Source organism: Triticum aestivum, chromosome 1A, assembly GCF_018294505.1.
Source record: "Triticum aestivum cultivar Chinese Spring chromosome 1A, IWGSC CS RefSeq v2.1, whole genome shotgun sequence".
Lineage (NCBI taxonomy): Eukaryota > Viridiplantae > Streptophyta > Magnoliopsida > Poales > Poaceae > Triticum > Triticum aestivum.
The window spans coordinates 494980473-495002224 of record NC_057794.1 but is presented as its reverse complement, the minus strand read 5'-3'; positions in this window follow the sequence as shown (position 1 = coordinate 495002224).

Below are 21752 nucleotides of genomic sequence, written 5' to 3'. Positions count from 1 at the left end.
TCCCTCAACTACGAGGGGAGGTAAGGAACTGCCATCTAGCTCTGCACTTGATTCACCTTCTGTTTTGAGTAAGCTTGCGACACCTACACCTTCTTCTGCTATTCGTTCTGATATGTCACATGTTATTGATGATGCCACTTCTGCTATGCATGATACTTATGATGAAACTACTTCTATGTCTGATACTACTGTGCCACTTAGTGATTTTCTTGATGAACAAATTGCTAGGGCTAGAGAGATTGAGAATATTGAATCTGATAATACTGATGAAATTGATGATGAAGACTTGCCTGTTATTCCTGAGGTTATGTTTTTGATCAAGAAGCTTCATTAGCTATTTTAGCTTGCAAAGATAGTTATGAACTCAAAAGGTTATTAGCTAAATGGAATAAGCAATCCCTAAATGCTAGAATGAGACCTAACCCTGCTTTTGCTACTTCACCAATCTGTGTTACTGATAAGGATTATGAATTCTCTGTTGATCCTGATATAATTACTTTGGTTGAATTTGATCCTTTTCATGGTTATGAATCTGAAACTGTTGTGGCACATCTTTACTAAACTGAATGATATAGCCACCCTGTTCACTAAAGATGAGAGAACTTGTTACTTTTACATCCTTAAAATATTTCCATTCTCATTAAATAGTGATGCTAAGATATGGTTTAATTCTCTTGATCCTGGTTGTGTGCGTAGTCCCCAGGATATGATTTATTACTTCTCTGCTAAATATTTCCCTGCTCATAAGAAACAAGCTACTTTAAGGGATATATATAATTTTGTGCAAATTGAAGAAGAGAGTCTCCCACAAGATTGGGGGAGGCTTCTCCAATTACTTAATGCTTTTCCTGATCATCCTCTTAAGAAAAATGAAATACTTGATATCTTTTATAATGGACTAACCGATGCCTTCAGAGATTACCTGGATAGTTGTGCTGGTTTTGTTTTCAGGGAAAGAACACCGGATGAAGCTGAAATTCTATTGAATAATATGTTGGCAAATGAAAATAATTGGACACCTCCGGAGCCAGTTCCTGAGCCTATTCCTAAACCAACTCCAAAGAAGAGGGGTATTCTATTTCTCAGTCCTGAAGATATGCAAGAGGCAAAGAAATCTATGAAAGAAAAAGGTATTAAAGCTGAAGATGTTAAGAATTTACCTCCTATTAAAGAAATACACGATCTTAATTTACCGCCTGTTGAAGAAATATATGATCTTAATCCTTTACCTATTGAAGAAACTCATGGTCTTGATAACCTGACACAGGTAGTGAAGGTAAGTTCTCTTTATAGATATGATAAAGCTGAAATCCCATTTACTAAGTTTGCTAGCCCATGCTTAGATGAGTTTGATAAATGTATGGCTAAGCAAGAAGATTTTAATGCTTATTTTGGTAGACAGTTGAAATACAATTCAAATATGCTTGAACACTTGGGTGATTATATGGCTAATGTCAAAGGTGAACTTAAGCTTATTAGTAAACATGCTTCTATGGTTACCACTCAAGTAGAACAAGTACTTAAGGCTCAAAATGATTTGCTCAATGAATTGAATAGTAAGAAAAATGATAATGCTGTTAGAGTTATGACTAGAGGTGGTAGAATGACTCAGGAACCTTTGTATCCTGAAGGCCATCCTAAAAGAATTGAGCAAGATTCTCAGAGAAATAATATAAATGCACCTAGTTCTTCTAAAAAGAAGAAAAAGAAAAATGATAGGACTTTGCATGCTTCTAGCGAACCTATTACTGAAACACCTGAGAATCCAAATGATATTTCTATTTCTGATGCTGAAACACAATCTGGTAATGAACCTGAAACTAGTGATAATGTTAATGATAATGTTATTGATGATGCTCAACCTAGTAATGATAATGATATAGAAATTGAACCTGATGTTGATCTGGATAACCCACAATCAAAGAATCAATGTTATGATAAAAAAAGACTTTGTTGCTAGCAAACATGGTAAAGAAAGAGAGCCTTGGGTTCATAAATCCATGCCTTTTCCTCCCAAACCATCCAAGAAAAAGGATGATGAGGATTTCGAGCGCTTTGCTGAAATGATTAGACCTATCTTTTTGCGTATGCGATTAACTGATATGCTCAAAACAAATCCTTATGCTAAGTACATGAAAGATATTATTACAAATAAAAGAAAGATACCGGAAGCTGAAATTTCCACCATGCTTGCTAATTATACTTTTAAAGGTGGAATACCAAAGAAACTTGGAGATCCAGGAGTACCCACTATACCATGCTCTATTAAAAAAACTATGTTAAAATAGCTTTATGTGATCTTGGAGCCGGTGTTAGTGTTATGCCTCTCTCTTTATACCGTAGACTTGATTTGAATAAGTTGACACCTACTGAAAAATCTTTACAAATGGCTGATAAATCAACTGTTATACCTGTCGGTATTTGTGAGGACGTGCCTGTTGTAGTTGCAAATGTTACTATTTTAATGGACTTTGTTATTCTTGATATTCCGGATGACGATAGTATGTCTATTATTCTTGGAAGACCCTTTTTGAATACTGCAGGGGCTGTTATTGATTGCACTAAAGGCAATGTCACTTTTCATGTTAATGGTAATGAGCATACGGTACACTTTCCGAGGAAACAACCTCAAGTTCATAGTATCAACTCTATTGGAAAAATTCCATTGATTATATTTGGAGGTTTTGAATTTCCTCTTCCTACCGTCAAGAAGAAATATGATATTCTTATTATTGGGGATGTGCATATCCCCGGTGAGGTAACATAGTGTTATTCGAAATTTCTCTGGTTCCATGTTATTTGGAATGAGTTCGTTAACAAGACTTGATCAACCTTGTCAGTGGATTCCTTTTGATGATCATGAGATGGATGAAACTAGAAGGCAAAACCTTCTGTACCCCACTTTTACTTTCTGTTATCTATATTAAATAAATAAAAAAATACTATTCCTTCTGTTATCTGATTATCCGTGCAATATAAAAATACCTCGAAAATAAAAGTTCTCCAAATGCCCTGAAATTTAAATATATGATTTTTTCTAGAATATTTGAGAATATTTGGCACTGAGAACACAGCAGGGGGTCAACCACCTGTCCACGAGGGTGGAGGGTGCGCCCTACCTCCCTGGGCGCGCCCCCTGCCTCGTGGGCCCATGGTGGCCCTCCTCCACTTATCCTTTCACCCATACACTTCTTCTTCCTCCCCCAAACACGAATAACCAGCTCAAACCCGAGTCCAAGCTTGTTTTGCTGCCATTTTCGATCTCCTTGCTCAAAGCACCTCTCACAAAACTGCTTGGGGAGATTGTTCCTTGGTATGTGACTCCTCCATTGGTCCAATTAGTTTTTGTTCTAGCGCTTTATTCATTGCAAATTTTTGCTGCTTAGGTGACCCTGTTCTTGAGCTTGCATGTCAAATTTAGATGGTCAAAAGTAGTTTTGATGCATGATATAGGCTCTAGGCACTTGTATGAGTAGTTGCTATCAATATTATTGAGTTTGGTTTACTTTTATTTTGAAGTTACTAAAAATTTCAAAAAAATTCATAAAATGATAAAGAGATTTTTGAGGGGCTCATCGAGCCGAAGCTCAAGGGAAAAGCAAAATGAACAGGCACAGAAGCCTAAATATAATTTTCCTCGCATCACGGAGGTTAGACCGTGTGAATGGCACTCCGATGAATTCTTGAGAGCAACCGGGATTTATGAGGATTTTTATGAATTGGCAAAGAATGCAGGCCTCACCGACTTCCTCCACGACCAACGCGAACATTATCTCTTACTCACCAATACTTTTGTGCAAAACTTCTACTATTATCCTAGGGAATCACCCCCTTCAGTAGAGTTTCATTTATATGATCTGGTTAAGAAGATGTCACTTTATGATTTTTTTCAGGTTTGTTTGATCCCTTTTGAGGGTAGTTTAGAGGAACTACATCAAAAGGATGTGGAAGGTTTTATTGATACTATCACTGTAGGGGAAACTAGGAAGGTTTCTGATGCACGAATCACTAGCATACATTTTCCTGTTTGACGCTACTTTGCAATATTTGCTAGTCGTTGCTTAATTGGTCGCGGAAACTATGGAAACCTTAGTGTCCCTAATATTTTTATTCTGTTCCACAGTTTATATGCTGACAACTCTGTTAGTATGGGCGGAATTATTGCTAAACAGTTAAGTCTTAACCGTACCAAAGGACCCATCTTTGGTGGTATTTATGCTTCACACCTTGCTGCACATTATAATATACCTATTAGGCACTATGAAAAAGAAGAAAAATTGATGCCTCATGTTTATTTAGATTATAAGAGTATGGTAGCACATGACTTTGTTACAAAGAATAGAGAAGGGGAGCTGAAATATAAACTGTTCTTTGATAAACATCACCCTGAGACTATCACCTTGCCTGCTCCTTCCTTGTTTAATTTATCTTCAGGCAAGTACCTCGTCTCGCCGAAGGACATTCACGCCTACCGGAACCCTACATCAGCCACAGAGCCAGAGGCGGAACCACAAGTTGATCCTCCATGACAGTCTAATTACCTGTGGGATCCGGAGATGATTGCCAACCAGTGGCAATCGGAGCCTTCTTCATCACAGTATGACCCCAACTATTACTATGGATATCAGCCAGGCCAACCGTGGCCATAGACCAACTTAGGCCAAAAGCCTAAGCTTGGGGGAGTACGTATTTCCCACCGACATTACATTTATGTTCACACACTCATTGCTAGATGTCGGTGCTCATACTTTTTCATTGTATCATCCATGCTAGTTTATTTTCCTTTTTATGCTTTCTTCTTGTGTGTTTAATAAACCTTAAGAAAAACCAAAAAAATAGTTGTAGCTTTTAATTAATTCACTTTCCATGCTTGTAGCAGTAATTAAAAAGAAAACCCAAAAAGATTTCCTATTCTCCTTTTGCGTGTTGGGAGCTTTCCCGTGTAAATAGTTTTATTTCTTTTCTTTTCTTTGGGGGTCGATAGGAGAAGACCATAATGAAATTGTTGAAGTAGCTCTTATATGCATTATTGTTGATCTGACAAAAGAGCCCATATTGCCTTGTCTTCTCCTATTTATTGAATGCTTCCAGATTCCAGTTTAGTCCAATGCATGTGCACTATTATTATTATTCACATCATTCGATCGTGCAAGTGAAAGGCAATTATGATGTTTTATGATGGACTGACTGAGATAGGAAAAACTGGTATGAACTCGACCTCTTTTTTTGTAAATATGATTAGTTCATCGTTCCTAATTTAGCCTATTATGGATAAACATGTTTGCAATGACAACTAGAGATCATAGTTTCTTGTGCCATGCATGATTACCTATGAGTTATAATGGTTTACCTTGCGTGCCAACATGCTATTAAAATGGTTATGATGTGGTATGATAGGGTGGTATCCTCCTCTGAATGATTTAAGTGACTTGACTTGGCGCATGTTCACGCATGTAGTTGAAACAAAATCAACATAGCCTTCACGATATTTATGTTCATGGTGGATTATATCCTACTCATGCTTGCATTCGGTGTTGATTAATTTTAATGCATGTTCATGACTGGTGTTGCTCTCTAGCTGGTCGCTTCCCAGTCTTTTGCTAGCCTTCACCTGTACTAAGTGGGAATACTGCTTGTACATCCAAACCCATAAACCCCAAAGTTATTCCACATGAGTACACTATACCTTCTGACATGCGGTATCTACCTCCCGTTCCAAGTAAATTTGTATGTGCCAAACTCTAAACCTTCAAATAAATATCCTGTTTTGTATGCTCGAATAGCTCATGTATTAACTGGGGCTGTCCGTATCTTCCATGTTAGGCGGGTTATTCTCAAGAGGAGTGGACTCCGCTCCTCACTCACGAGATAAATGGCTGGTCACCGGGATGCCGAGTCCCATGCTTTATGCAAACTAAATCAAAATAATTGCAAACAAAACTCCCCTTGGGACTCTTGTTAGTTGGAGGCACTTGTTGTTTCGAGCAAGCCATGGATTGATGCTTGTTGGTGGAAGGGGGAGTATAAACTTTACCATTCTGTTTGGGAACCGCCTATAATGTGTGTAGCATGGAAGATATTGCCATCTCTTGGTTGTTATGTTGACAATGAAAGTATACCGCTCAAAATATTATTCACCTCTGTTTCAAAACCGAGCTCTGGCACCTCTACAAATCACTGCTTCCCTCTGCGAAGGGCCTATCTATTTACTTTTATGCTGATTCATGCTCCTCTTATTAAAGAGCACCAGTTGGAGAGCACCGCTGTCATTTGCATTCATTATTGTTAGTTTACATTGAGTATGACTTGAATGGATCTCTTTTACCATGAATTACAATGTCTAGTCAGTCCTTGATCTTTAAAGGTGCTCTGCATTTATGTTTTGCGGTCTCAGAAAGGGCTAGCGAGATACCATCTTGTTATATCATAGTATGATTGTTTTGAGAAAGTGTTGTCATCCGAGATTTATTATTATTGCTCGCTAGTTGATTATGCTATTGATATGAGTAAACTTGAGACCTATGCATTATTGTGAATGTGGTTAGTTATAATCTTTGCTAAAAACTAGAATGTTGGCTTTACATATTTACAACAACAAGAGCAAACAGAGTTTGGAAAAGTTTTTCTTTATCACTTTCAGTTTATCAACTGAATTGCTTGAGGACAAGCAAGGGTTTAAGCTTGGGGGAGTTGATACGTCTCCATCGTATCTACTTTTCCAAACACTTTTCCCCTTGTTTTGGACTCTAACTTGCATGATTTGAATGGAACTAACCCGGACTGACGTTGTTTTCAGCAGAATTACCATGGTGTTATTTATGTGCAGAAACAAACGTTCTCGGAATGACCTGAAACTTCACGGAGCCAGTTTTTGGAAAATATAAAAAATAACTGCCAAAGATGAAGGCCATGGGGCCCACCACCTGTCCACGAGGGTGGGGGGCGCGCCTACCCTCCTAGGGCGAGCCACCCTACCTCGTGGGCCCCCTGGTGCCTCTCCGACTCGAACTCCAACTCTATATATTGTGTTTCAGGGAGAAAAAAAATCAGAGAGAAGAAATCATCGCGTTTTACGATACGGAGCCGCCGCCAAGCCCTAAAACCTCTCGGGAGGGCTGATCTGGAGTCCGTTCGAGGCTCCAGAGAGGGGAATCCGTTGCCATCGTCATCATCAACCATCCTCCATCACCAATTTCATGATGCTCACTTCCATGCGTGAGTAATTCCATCGTAGGCTTGCTGGACGGTGATGGGTTGGATGAGATTTATCATGTAATCGAGTTAGTTTTGTTAGGGTTTGATCCCTGGTATCCACTATGTTCTGAGATTGATGTTTCTATGACTTTGCTATGCTTAATGCTTGTCACTAGGGCCCGAGTGCCATGATTTTAGATCTGAACCTATTATGTTTTCATCAATATATGAGAGTTCTTGATCCTGTTTTGCAAGTCTTTAGTCAGCTATTATATGTTATGATCCATTAACCCCGAAGTGACAATAATCGGGATACTTACCGGTGATGACCGTAGTTTGAGGAGTTGATGTATTCACTATGTGTTAATGCTTTGTTCCGGTTCTCTATTAAAAGGAGGCCTTAATATCCCTTAGTTTCCGCAAGGACCCCGCTGCCACGGGAGGGTAGGACAAAAGATGTCATGCAAGTTCCTTTCCATAAGCACGTATGACTATATTCGAAATACATGCCTACATTACATTGATGAACTAGAGCTAGTTGTGTGTCACCCTAGGTTATGACTGTTACATGATGAACCGCATCCGGCATAATTCTCCATCACTAATCCATTGCCTACGAGCTTTCCATATATTGTTCTTCGCTTATTTACTTTTCCGTTGCTAGTGCTATCATCACTACAAAATACAAAAAACATTACTTTTACTACTATTACCTTTTGCTACCGTTACCACTACTATCATATTACCTTGCTACTAAACACTTTGATGCAGATATTAAGTTTCCAGGTGTGGTTGAATTGACAAGTCAGCTGCTAATACTTGAGAATATTCTTTGGCTCCCCTTGTGTCAAATCAATAAATTTGGGTTGAATACTCTACCCTCGAAAACTGTTGCGATCCCCTATACTTGTGGGTTATCAGTACCCAACATTCTCCTTTCAGTATCCTATGAAGACACATTTCTCCGATTTAGGTTCGAGCTTATCAGGTTGAAGCTTTTTCACATGAGCATCGCAGCCCCAAACTTTAAGAAATGACAACTTGTGTTTCTCGCCAAACCACAGTTCATATGGTGTCATCTCAACGGATTTCGATGGTGCCCTATTTAACGTGAATGCAGTCGTCTCTCATGCATGACCCCAAAATGATAGTGATAAATCAGTAAGATACATCATAGATCGCACCATATCTAATAAAGTGTGGTTACGACGTTCGGACACACCATTACGTTGTGGTGTTCCGAGTGGCGTGAGTTGCGAAACTATTCTGCATTTTTTCAAATGAAGACCAAACTCGCAACTCCAATATTCTCCTCCATGATCAGATCGTAGAAACTTTATTTTCTTGTTACGATGATTTTCCACTTCACTATGAAATCATTTGAACTTTTCAAATATTTCAAACTTATATTTCATCAAGTAGATATACCCATATCTGCTCAAATCATTTGTGAAGGTCAGAAAATAACGATACCCGCCGCGAGCATCAACACTCATTGCACCGCATACATTAGTATGTATTATTTCCAATAAGTCTGTTGCTCGCTCCATTGTTCCAGAGAACGGAGTCTTAGTCATCTTGCCCATGAGGCATGGTTCGCAAGCATCAAGTGATTCATAATCAAGTGATTCCAAAAGCCCATCAGCATGGAGTTTCTTCATGCGCTTTACACCAATATGACCTAAACGATAGTGCCACAAATAAATTGTACCACTACTATAAAGATTTAGTAAAAAATAGACCACTCATCAAGGGTGCATGACCATAAAAGATATTACTCATATAAATAGAACAGCCATTATTCTTTGTTTAAATGAATAACCGTCTCGCATCAAACAAGATCCAGATATAATGTTCATGCTTAACACTGGCACCAAATAACAATTATTCAGGTCTAAAACTAATCCCGAAGGTAGATGTAGAGGTAGCGTGCCGACGACGATCACATCGACTTTGGTACCATTTCCCACGCGCGTCGTCACCTCGTCCTTAGGCAATCTTCGCTTAATTCGTAGCCCCTGTTTCGAGTTGCAAATATTAGCAACAGAACTAGTATCAAATACCCAGGCGCTACTACGAGCACTAGTAAGGTACACATCAATAACAGTATATCAAATATACCTTTCACTTTGCCATCTTTCTTATCCGCTAAATACTTGGGACAATTCTGCTTCTAGTGACCAGTCCTTTTGAAGTAGAAGCACTCAGTCTCAGGCTTAGGTCCAGACTTGGGCTTCTTCACTTGAGCAACAACTTGATTGTTGTTCTTCTTGAAGTTCCCCTTCTTCCCTTTGCCCTTCTTCTTGAAACTGGTGGTCTTGTTGACCATCAACACTTGTTCCTCCTTCTAGATTTCTACCTTCGCAGCCTTTAGCATTGCGAAGAGCTCGGGAATTGTCTTATCCATCCCTTGCATATTATAGTTCATCACGAAGCTCTTGTAGCTTGGTGGCAGTGATTGAAGAACCGTGTCAAATGACACTATCATCAGGAAGATTAACTCCCAGCTGAGTCAAGTGGTTGTGGTACCCAGACATTCTGGGTATATGTTCACTGACAGAACTATTCTCCTCCATTTTGTAGCTGTAGAACTTATTGGAGACTTCATATCTCTCAATCTGGGCATTTGCTTGAAATATTAACTTCAACTCCTGGAACATCTCATATGCTCCATGACGTTCAAAACGTCGTTGAAGTCCCGGTTCTAAGCCGTAAAGCATGGCACACTGAACTATCGAGTAGTCATCAGCTTTTGTTTGCCATACATTCTTAACATCCTCAGCAACATCTGCAGCAGGTTTGTCACCCAGCGGTGCTTCCAGGACGTAATTCTTCTGTGGAGTAATGACGATAATCCTCAAGTTACGGACACAGTCCATGTAGTTGCTACCATCATCTTTAAACTTAGCTTTCTCTAGGAACGCATTAAAATTCAATGGAACAACAGCACGGGCCATCTATCTACAACAACATAGACATGCAAAATACTATCATGTACTAAGTTTATGATAAATTAAAGTTCAATTAATCATATTACTTAAGAACTCCCACTTTGATAGACATCCCTCTAATCATCTAAGTGATCACGTGATCCATATCAACTAAACCATGTCCGATCATCACGTGAGATGGAGTAGTTTTCAACGGTGAACATCAATATGTTGATCATATCTACTATATGATTCACGCTCGACCTTTCGGTCTCAGTGTTTGGACTAGGCTTGTCAAGTTTAACCCGAGTATTCCGCGTGTGCAAAACAGGCTTGCACCCGTTGTATGTGAACGTAGAGCTTATCACATCCGATCGTTGATACGTCTCCAACGTATCTATAATTTTTGATTGTTCCATGCTATTATATTATCTGTTTTGGATGCTTAATGGGCTTTAATATACCTTTCATTATTATTTTTGGGACTAACCTACTAACCAAAGGCCCAATGCAAATTGATGTTTTTTTTGCCTATTTTAGTGTTTCGTAGAAAAGGAATATCAAATGAAATCCAAACAGAATGAAACCTTCGGGAGAGTTATTTTTTTTTTGGAAAAAACGTGATCTAGGAGACTTGGAGTCTACGTCAAGAAAGAAATGAGGGAGCCACGAGGCAAGAGGGTGTGCCAGGGGGGTATGCGCGCCCCCACCTCGTGGGTCCCTCATAGCTCCACCGACGTACTTCTTCCTCCTATATATACCCATATATCCTGAAAACATCCAGGAGCATCACGAAACCCTATTTCCACCACCGCAACCTTCTGTACCCGTGAGATCCCATCTTGGGGCCTTTTCCGATGCTCCGCCGGAGGGGGAATCGATCACGGGGGGCTTCTACATCAACACCATAGCCTCTGCGATGATGTGTGGGTTGTTTACCATAGACCTTTGGGTCCATAGTTATTAGCTAGATGGCTTCTTCTCTCTCTTTGGATCTCAATACAAAGTTCGCCATGATTCTCTTGGAGATCTATTCGATGTAACTCTTTTTGTGGTGTGTTTGTCGAGATCCGATGAATTGTGAGTTTATGGTCAAGATTATCTATGAACAATATTTGATTGTCCTCTGAAATCTCTTATGCATGATTTAATATCTTTGCAAGTCTCTTCGAATTATCAGTTTGGTTTGGCCTACTAGATTGATCTTTCTTGCAATGGGAGTAGTGCTTAGCTTTCGGTTCAATCTTGCGGTGCCCTTTCCCAGTGACAGCAGGCGCAAAAAGGCACGTATTGTATTGTTGCCATCGAGGATAAATGGATGGGGTTTATATCATATTGCTTGAGTTTATCCCTCTACATCATGTCATCTTGCTTAATGTGTTACTTTGTTCTTATGAACTTAATACTCTAGATGCATGTTGGATAGCGGTCGATGTGTGGAGTAGTAGTAGTAGATGCAGAATCGTTTCGGTCTACTTGTCGCAGACGTGTTGCCTATATACATGATCATGCCTAGATATTCTCATAATTATTTGCTTTTCTATCAATTACTCAACATTAATTTGTTCACCCACCGTAGTATATGCTATCTTGAGAGAAGCCTCTAGTGAAACCTATGCCCCCGGGTCTATCTTCCATCATATTGTTTTACTATCTATTTGCTATTTCCATAGTTGTTTACTTTGCAATCTTTATTTTCCAATCTATACCATAAAAATACCAAAAATATTTATCTTATTATCTCTATCAGATCTCACTTCTGTAAGTGACCGTGAAGGGATTGACAACCCCTTTATCGCGTTGGTTGCGAAGTTATTGTTTGTTTGTGTAGGTACTAGGTGACTTGCATGTTACCTCCTACTGGATTGATACCTTGGTTCTCAAAACTAAGGGAAATACTTACGCTACTTTGCTGCATCACCCTTTCCTCTTCAAGAGAAAAACCAACGCAAGCTCAAGAGGTAGCAAGAAGGACTTTTGGCGCCGTTGCTGGGGACGTTTGCGCACAAGTCAAGACATACCGAGTACCCATCACAAACTCTTATCCCTCGCATTACATTATTTGCCATTTGCCTCTCGTTTTCCTCTCCCCCACTTCACCTTTATCATTTTATTCGCCCTCTTCCATTCGTCCTTCTGTTTGCTCGTGTTACCATGTGCCTTATATTTGCTTGCATCTTTGCTTGCTAAAAATCTAGTGTTATGGATCCTCATCCTCTTGCTAATATTTTTAAAAGATCCAGTTATGACGAACTAATTGCGAGTGAGTTTTGTGCACTAGATTATCTTTATGACATTTTGCTTGAAATTCGTGAATCTGAAAATTGTGATGAAGTGTTGAAAGAAGAAACTTATGAAGTGATTCTCGATAGCTCCTTGAATGAAAAGCATCATTGCAATGATATTATTATAAATTCTATTGATGTAAATTGTGCTAATAATATGCAAAACCCTAAGCTTGGTGATGCTAGTTTTGCTATGTCCTCTACTTGTTGCAATGATCATGATTGGGGTGATTCTTATTATGATCTTGAACATTTATTTAAGCCCTATGATGAATATGAGATTGATAATAATGTTTGCAATAATATTGAAAGTGGGTTTGGAAGAGTGTCAACTTTAGATCCCACATATTTGGATAATGTTCAATCTTATGAAGTTTTTGATAAAAGTGGGCTTGGAGAGTGTCAACTTTGCATGCATGTGGATCGTGTTGAAAATATTTATTGATAGATATTTTGTTGAATTTTCTTATGAAACCACATATAATTATTATGAGAGAGGAAAATATGATTGTAGAAATTTTCATGTTACTAAATCACCTCTCGTTATGTTGAGATTGTTATTGTTTCTTTTCGCTTCCTTGCATATCCTAGTTTTTGCCTGCTATAATAATTTGTTTGCCTATAAGGTGCCTATGCACAGGAAGTATGTTAGACTTAGATGTGTTTGTCACGTGTTTCATGATGTTCTCTTTGTGCTTCAATTCTTGTCTTTCATGTGAGCATCATTGAAATTATCAATGCCTAGCTAGGGGCGTTAAACGATAGCGCTTGTTGTGAGGCAACCCAATTTTATTTTTGTTTCTTGTTTTTTGTTCCTGTTTATAAATAAATAATTCATATAGATTCTGTTATGATTGTGTTTTTTATGTTTTAGTTAGTGTTTGTGCCAAGTAGAACCTTTGGGAAGACTTGGGGGAAGTCTTTGCGATCTTGCTGTAAAAAACAGAAACTTTAGCGCTCACGAGATTAGCTGTCATTGTTTACTGGAGAGTGCGATTAGGTTGATTCTTTTTTCAGATGATTAATAGACAAATTACTCACGCACACCAATTTATTTAAGAATTATTGGAGTTACATAAGTATGCGAAACCTACAGATTACTACAGACTGTTCTGTTTTTGACAGATTCTGTTTTTCGTGTGTTCTTTGCTTATTTTGATGAATCTATGGCTAGTATCGGTGGGTATGAGCCATAGAGAAGTTTTAATACAGTAGGTTTAACACCAATATAAATAAATAATAAGTTAATTACAGTATCTTGAAGTGGTGGTTTGTTTTCTTATACTAATGGAGCTCATGAGATTTTCTGTTGAGTTTTGTGTTGTGAAGTTTTCAAGTTTTGGGTAAAGATTTGATGGATTTTGGAATAAGGAGTGACAAGAGCCCAAGCTTGGGGATGCCCAAGGCACCCCAAGTTAAAATACAAGGACAACCAAAATCCTAATCTTGGGGATGCCCCGTAAGGCATCCCCTCTTTCGTCTTCTTCTATCGGTAACTTTACTTGAGGCTATATTTTTATTCACCACATGATATGTGTTTTGCTTGGAGCGTCTTGTATGATTTGAGTCTTTGCTTTTTAGTTTACCACAATCATCCTTGCTGTACACACCTTTTGGGAGAACACACATGAATTGGAATTTATTAGAATACTCTATGTGCTTCACTTATATCTTTTGAGCTAGATAGTTTTGCTCTAGTGCTTCACTTATATCTTTTAGAGCACGGTGGTGGTTTTATTTTATAGAAATTATTGATCTCTCATGCTTAACTTATATTATTTTGAGAGTATTTTAGAACAGCATGGTAATTTGCTTTGGCTACAAAATTAGTCCTAATATGATAGGCATCCAAGATGGGTATAATAAAAACTTTCATAATAAGTGTATTGAATACTATGAGAAGTTTGATACTTGATGATTGTTTTGAGATATGAAGATGTGATATTAGAGTAATGCTCGTTGAGTAGTTGTGAATTTGATAAATACTTGTTCTAAAGTTTGTGGTTCCCGTAGCATGCACGTATGGTGAACCGTTATGTGATGAAGTCAGAGCATGATTTATTTATTGATTGTCTTCCTTATGAGTGGCGGTCGGGGACGAGTGATGGTCTTTTCCTACCAATCTATCCCCCTAGGAGCATGCACGTAGTACTTTGTTTCGATAACTAATAGATTTTTGAAATAAGTATGTGAGTTCTTTATGACTAATGTTGAGTCCATGGATTATACGCGCTCGCACCCTTCCACCATTGCTAGCCTCTTTAGTATCGCGCAAATTTCACCAGTACCATAAACCCACCATATACCTTCCTCAAAATAGCCACCATACCTACCTATTATGGCATTTCCATAGCCATTCCGAGATATATTGCCATGCAACTTTCCACCGTTCCGTTTATTATGACATGCTTCATCATTGTCATATTGCTTTTCATGATCATGTAGTTGACATCATATTTGTGGCAAAGCCACCGTTCATAATTGTTTCATACATGTCACTCATGAGTCATTGCACATCCCGGTACACCGCCGGAGGCATTCACATAGAGTCATATTTTATTCTAAGAATCGAGTTGTAATTTTTGAGTTGTAAGTAAATAAAGTGTGATGATCATCATTATTAGAGCATTGTCCCATGTGAGGAAAGGATGATGGAGACTATGATTCCCCCACAAGTTAGGATGAGACTCCAGACAAAAAATAAAAAAAATAAAAAAAAAGAGAAAAGGCCCAAATAAAAAAAAGAGAGAAGGGACAATGTTACTATCCTTTTACTACACTTGTGTTTTAAAGTAGCACCATGATCTTCATGATAGAGAGTCTCCTATGTTGTCACTTTCATATACTAATGGGAATTTTACATTATAGAACTTGGCTTGTGTTGGAAATATGCCCTAGAGGCAATAATAAATTAGTTATTATTATATTTCCTTATTCATGATAATCGTTTATTATCCATGCTAGAATTGTATTGATAGGAAACTCAGATACATGTGTGGATACATAGACAACACCATGTCCCTAGTAAGCCTCTAGTTGACTAGCTCGTTGATCAATAGATGGTTACGGTTTCCTGACCATGGACATTGGATGTCATTGATAACGGGATCACATCATTAGGAGAATGATGTGATGGACAAGACCCAATCCTAAGCATAGCACTAGATCGTGTAGTTCATATGCTAAAGCTTTTCTAATGTCAAGTATCATTTCCTTAGACCATGAGATTGTGCAACTCCCGGATACCGTAGGAGGTCTTTGGGTGTGCCAAACGTCACAACATAACTAGGTGGCTATAAAGGTACACTACGGGTATCTCCGAAAGTGTCTGTTGGGTTGGCACGAATCGAGACTGGGATTTGTCACTCCGTGTAAACGGAGAGGTATCTCTGGGCCCACTCGGTAGGACATCATCATAATGTGCACAATGTGATCAAGGAGTTGATCACGGGATGATGTGTTACGGAACGAGTAAAGAGACTTGCCGGTAACGAGATTGAACAAGGTATCGGGATACCAACGATCGAATCTCGGGCAAGTATCGTACTGATAGACAAAGGGAATTGTATACGGGATTGATTAAGTCCTTGACATCGTGGTTCATCCGATGAGATCATCATGGAACATGTGGGAGCCAACATGGGTATCCAGATCCCGCTGTTGGTTATTGACTGGAGAACTTCTCGGTCATGTCTGCATGGTTCCCGAACCCGTAGGGTCTACACACTTAAGGTTCGATGACGCTAGGGTTAAAAAGGAAGTTTGTATGTGGTTACCGAATGTTGTTCGGAGTCCTGGATGAGATCCCGGACGTCACGAGGAGTTCCGGAATGGTCCGGAGGTAAAGATTTATATATAGGAAATCCTGTTTCGGCCATCGGGACAAGTTTCGGGGTCATCGGTATTGTACCGGGACCACCGGAAGGGTCCCGGGGGTCCACAGGGTGGGGCCACCTTCCCCGGGGGGCCACATGGGCTGTAGCGGGTGCGCCTTGGCCTACATGGGCCAAGGGCACCAGCCCCAAGAGGCCCATGCGCCTAGGGTTTCAAGAAAGGAAGAGTCCCACAAGGGGAAGGCACCCCTAGGTGCCTTGGGGGGGGGAGGGAAACCTCCCTTGGCCGCCGCCCCCTAGGAGATTGGATCTCCTAGGGCCAGCGCCCCCCCTTGGGCTCCCTATATATAGTGGGGAAGGAGGGCCTCTCAAGACACACCTTTTTCCTTTGGTGCAGCCCTTCCCCTCTCCCAAGTCCTTCTCCTCTCCCGTGGTGCTTGGCGAAGCCCTGCAGGATTGCCACGCTCCTCCACCACCACCACGCCGTTGTGCTGCTGTTGGATGGAGTCTTCCTCAACCTCTCCCTCTCTCCTTGCTGGATCAAGGAGTGGGAGACATCGTCGGGCTGTACGTGTGTTGAACACGGAGGTGCCGTCTGTTCCGCGCTAAGATCATCGGTGATTTGGATCACGACGAGTACGACTCCATCAACCTCGTTCTCTTGAACGCTTCCGCTTAGCGATCTACAAGGGTATGTAGATGCACTCTCCTTCCCCTCGTTGCTGGTTTCTCCATAGATAGATCTTGGTGACACGTAGGAAAATTTTGAATTTCTGCTACGTTCCCCTACAGTGGCATCATGAGCTAGGTCTATGCGTAGTTTCTATGCACGAGTAGAACACAAAGTAGTTGTGGGCGTTGATTTTGTTCAATATGCTTGCCGTTACTAGTCTTATCTTGATTCGGCGGCATCGTGGGATGAAGCGGCCCAGACCGACCTTACACGTACTCTTACGTGAGACTGGTTCCACCGACTGACATGCACTAGTTGCATAAGGTGGCTAGCGGGTGTCTATCTCTCCCACTTTAGTCGGATCGGATTCGATGAAAAGGGTCCTTATGAAGGGTAAATAGCAATTGGCATATCATGTTGTGGTCTTTGCGTAGGTAAGAAACGTTCTTGCTAGAAACCCATAGCAGCCACGTAAAACATGCAAACAACAATTAGAGGACGTCTAACTTGTTTTTACAGGGTATGCTATGTGATGTGATATGGCCAAAATGATGTGATGAATGATATATGTGATGTATGAGATTGATCATGTTCTTGTAATAGGAATCACGACTTGCATGTCGATGAGTATGACAACCGGCAGGAGCCATAGGAGTTGTCTTAATTTATTTATGACCTGCGTGTCAACACAAACGTCATGTAATTACTTTACTTTATTGCTAACCGTTAGCTGTAGTAGTAGAAGTAATAGTTGGCGAGGCAACTTCATGGAGACACGATGATGGAGATCATGGTGTCATGCCGGTGACAAGATGATCATGGAGCCCCAAGATGGAGATCAAAGGAGCTATATGATATTGGCCATATCATGTCACTATTTGATTGCATGTGATGTTTATCATGTTTTTGCATCTTGTTTACTTAGAACGACGGTAGTAAATAAGATGATCCCTCATAATAATTTCAAGAAAGTGTTCCCCCTAACTGTGCACCGTTGCGACAGTTCGTTGTTTCGAAGCACCACGTGATGATCGGGTGTTAGATTCTAATGTTCACATACAATGGGTGTAAGACAAATTTACACACGCGAAACACTTAGGTTGACTTGACGAGCCTAGCATGTGTACAGACATGGCCTCGGAACACAGAAGACCGAAATGTCGAGCATGAGTCGTATAGAAGATACGATCAACATGAAGATGTTCACCGACGTTGACTAGTCCGTCTCACGTGATGATCGGACACGGCCTAGTTGACTCGGATCATGTAATCACTTAGATGACTAGAGGGATGTCTATCTGAGTGGGAGTTCATAAGATGAACTTAATTATCCTGAACATAGTCAAAAGGATTTTGCAAATTATGTCGTAGCTCGCGCTTTAGTTCTACTGTTTAGATATGTTCCTAGAGAAAATTTAGTTGAAAGTTGATAGTAGCAATTATGCGGACTAGGTCCGTAAACTGAGGATTGTCCTCATTGCTTCATAGAAGGCTTATGTCCTTAATGCACCGCTCAGTGTGCTGAACCTCGAACGTCGTATGTGGATGTTGCGAACATCTGACATACACGTTTTGATGACTACATGATAGTTCAGTGCATAATGCTAAACGATTTAGAGTTGAGGCACCGAAAACATTTTGAAACGTCGTGAAACATATGAGATGTTTCGAGGGCTGAAATTGGGATTTCAGGCTTGTGCCCACGTCAAGAGGTATAAGACCTCCGGCGATTTTCTTAACCTGCAAACTAAGGGAGAAAAGCTCAATTGTTGAGCTTGTGCTCAGATTGTCTGAGTACAACAATCATTTGAATTGAGTGGGAGTTGATCTTCCAGATGAGACAGTGATGTTTCTCCAAAGTCATTGCCACCAAGCCGCTAGAGCTTCGTGATGAACTATAATATATCAGGGACATATATGATGATCCTTGAGATATTCGCGATGTTTGACACCACAAAAGTAGAAATCAAGAAGGAGCATCAATTGTTCATGGTTGGCGAAACCACTAGTTTCAAGAAGGGCAAGGGCAAGAAGGGATACTTCATGAAACGGCAATTCAGCTGCTGCTCTAGTGAAGAAACCCAAGGTTGAACCCAAACCCGAGACTAAGTGCTTCTGTAATAAGGGGAACAGCCACTGGAGCGGGATTACCCTAGATACTTGGTAGATGAGAAGGCTGGCAAGGTTGATAGAAGTATATTGGATGTACATTATGTTAATGTGTACTTTACTAGTACTCCTAGTAGCACCAGGGTATTAGATACCGGTTTGGTTGCTAAGTGTTAGTAACTCGAAATAAAAGCTACGGAATAAACGGAGACTAGCTAAAGGTGAGATGACGATATGTGTTGGAAGTGTTTCCAAGCTTGATGTGATCAAGCATCGCACGCTCCCTCTACCATCGAGATTGGTGTTTGCGTTGAGCATAGACATGATTGGATTATGTCTATCACAGTATGGTTATTCATTTAAGGAGAATAATGGTTACTCTGTTTATTTGAATGATACCTTCAATGGTCTTGCACCTAAAATGAATGGTTTATTGAATCTCGATCGTAGTGATACACATGTTCATGCCAAAAGATATGAGATAGTAATGATAGTACCACCTACTTGTGGCACTGCCACATAAGTCATATCGGTATAAAATGCATGAAGAAACTCCATGTTGATGGATCTTTGGGCTCACTCGTTTTTGAAAGGTTTGAGACATGCGGACCATGTCTATTGGTGTATATGCATGAAGAAACTCCATGCAAATGGACCGTTTGGACTCACTTGATTTTGAATCACTTGAGACATGCAAATCATACCACATGGGCAAGATGACTGAAAGCCTCGTTTTCAGTAAAATGGAACTAGAAAGCAACTTGTTGGAAGTAATACATTTTGATGTGTGCAGTCCAATGAGTGCTGAGCCGTGTAGTGGATATCGTTATGTTCTTACTTCACAGATGATTTGAGTAGATGTTGAGCACATTTACTTGATGAATCACAAGTCTGAATTATTGAAAGGTTCAAGTAATTTCAGGGTGAAGTTGAAAGATCGTCGTGACAAGAGGATAAAATATCTATGATATGATCATAGAGATGAATATCTGAATTGCGAGTTTGGCACAGAATTAAGACATTGTGGAAATTGTTTCACAACTAATACAGCCTGGAACACCATAGTGTGATGGTGTGTCTGAACATCATAACTGCACCCTATTGGATATGATGCATACCATGATGTCTCTTATCGAATTACCACGATAGTTTATGGGTTAGGCATTAGAGACAACCACATTCACTTTAAATAAGGCAACACGTAATTCCGATGAGATGACACCGTATGAACTATGGTTTAGAGAAACCTAAGCTGTCATTTCTTAAAAGTTTGGGGCTGTGACGCTTATGTGGAAAAGTTTCAGGCTGATAAGCTCGAACCCAAAGCGGATAAATGCATCTTCATAGGACACCCAAAACAGTTGGGTATACCTCCTGTCTCAGATCCAAAAATCGGGTCCTTTCTCGAGGAAAAGTTTCTCTCGAAAGAATTGAGTGGGAGGATGATGGAGACTTGATGAGGTTATTGAACCATCTCTTCAACTAGTGTGTGACAGGGCACAGGGAGTTGTTCCTGTGGCACCTACACCAATTGAAGTGGAAGCTTATGATAGTGATCATGAAACTTCAGATCAAGTCACTACCAAGCCTCGTGGGATGACAAGGATGCGTACTACTTCAGAGTGGTACGTGATCCTATCTTGAAAGTCGTGTTGCTAGACAACAATGAACCTACGAACTATGGAGAAGCGATGGTGGGCCCGGATTCCAATAAATGGCTCGAGGCCATAAATTCCGAGAGAGGATCCATGTATGAAAACAAAGTGTAGACTTTGGCAGAACGGCTCGATGGTCGTAATGCTATTGAGTACAGATGGATTTTAAAAGGAAGACGAACAATGATGGTAGGTATCACCATTAAGAAAGCTCGACTTGTCGTTAAGATGTTTACCGACAAGTTCAAGGAGTTGACTGCGATGAGACTTTCTCACTCGTAGCGATGCTAAGAGTCTGTTGGAATTATATTAGTGATTACTGCATTATTTATGAAATCTTGCAGATAGGATATCAAAACATTGTTTCCTCGACGATTTTTGAGGAAAGGTTGTATGTGATACAACCGGAAGGTTTTGTCAATCCTGAAAGATGCTAATAAGTATGCAAAGCTCCAGCAATCCTTCTAAGGACTGGAGTAGGCATCTCGGAGTTGGAATGTATGCTTTGATGAGATGATCAAAGATTTTGGGTGTATACAAAGTTTATGAGAAACTTGTATTTCCAAAGAAGTGAGTGGGAGCACTATAGAATTTCTGAAGTATATGTTGTTGACATATTGTTGATCAGAAATGACGTAGAATTTCTGGAAAGCATATAGGGTTATTTGGAAAGTGTTTTCAATGGAAAGCCTGGATTAAGCTGCTTGAGCATTGAGCATCAAGATCTATAAGGATAGATCAAAACGCTTAATGGAACTTTCAAATGAGCACATACCTTGACATGATCTTGAAGGTGTTCAAGATGGATCAGTGAAAGAAGGAGTTCTTGCCTGAGTTGTAAGGTATGAAGTTAAGACTTAAAGCTCGACCACGACAGAAGAAAGAGGAAGGACGAAGGTCGTCCCCTATGCTTTTATCATAGGCTCTCTACAGTATGCTATGCTGTGTACCGCACCTGAAGTGTGCCTTGCCATGAGTTAGTCAAGGGGTACAAGAGTGATCCAAGAATGGATCACAGACAACGGTCAAAGTTATCCTTAGTAACTAGTGGACTAAGGAATTTTCTCGATTAT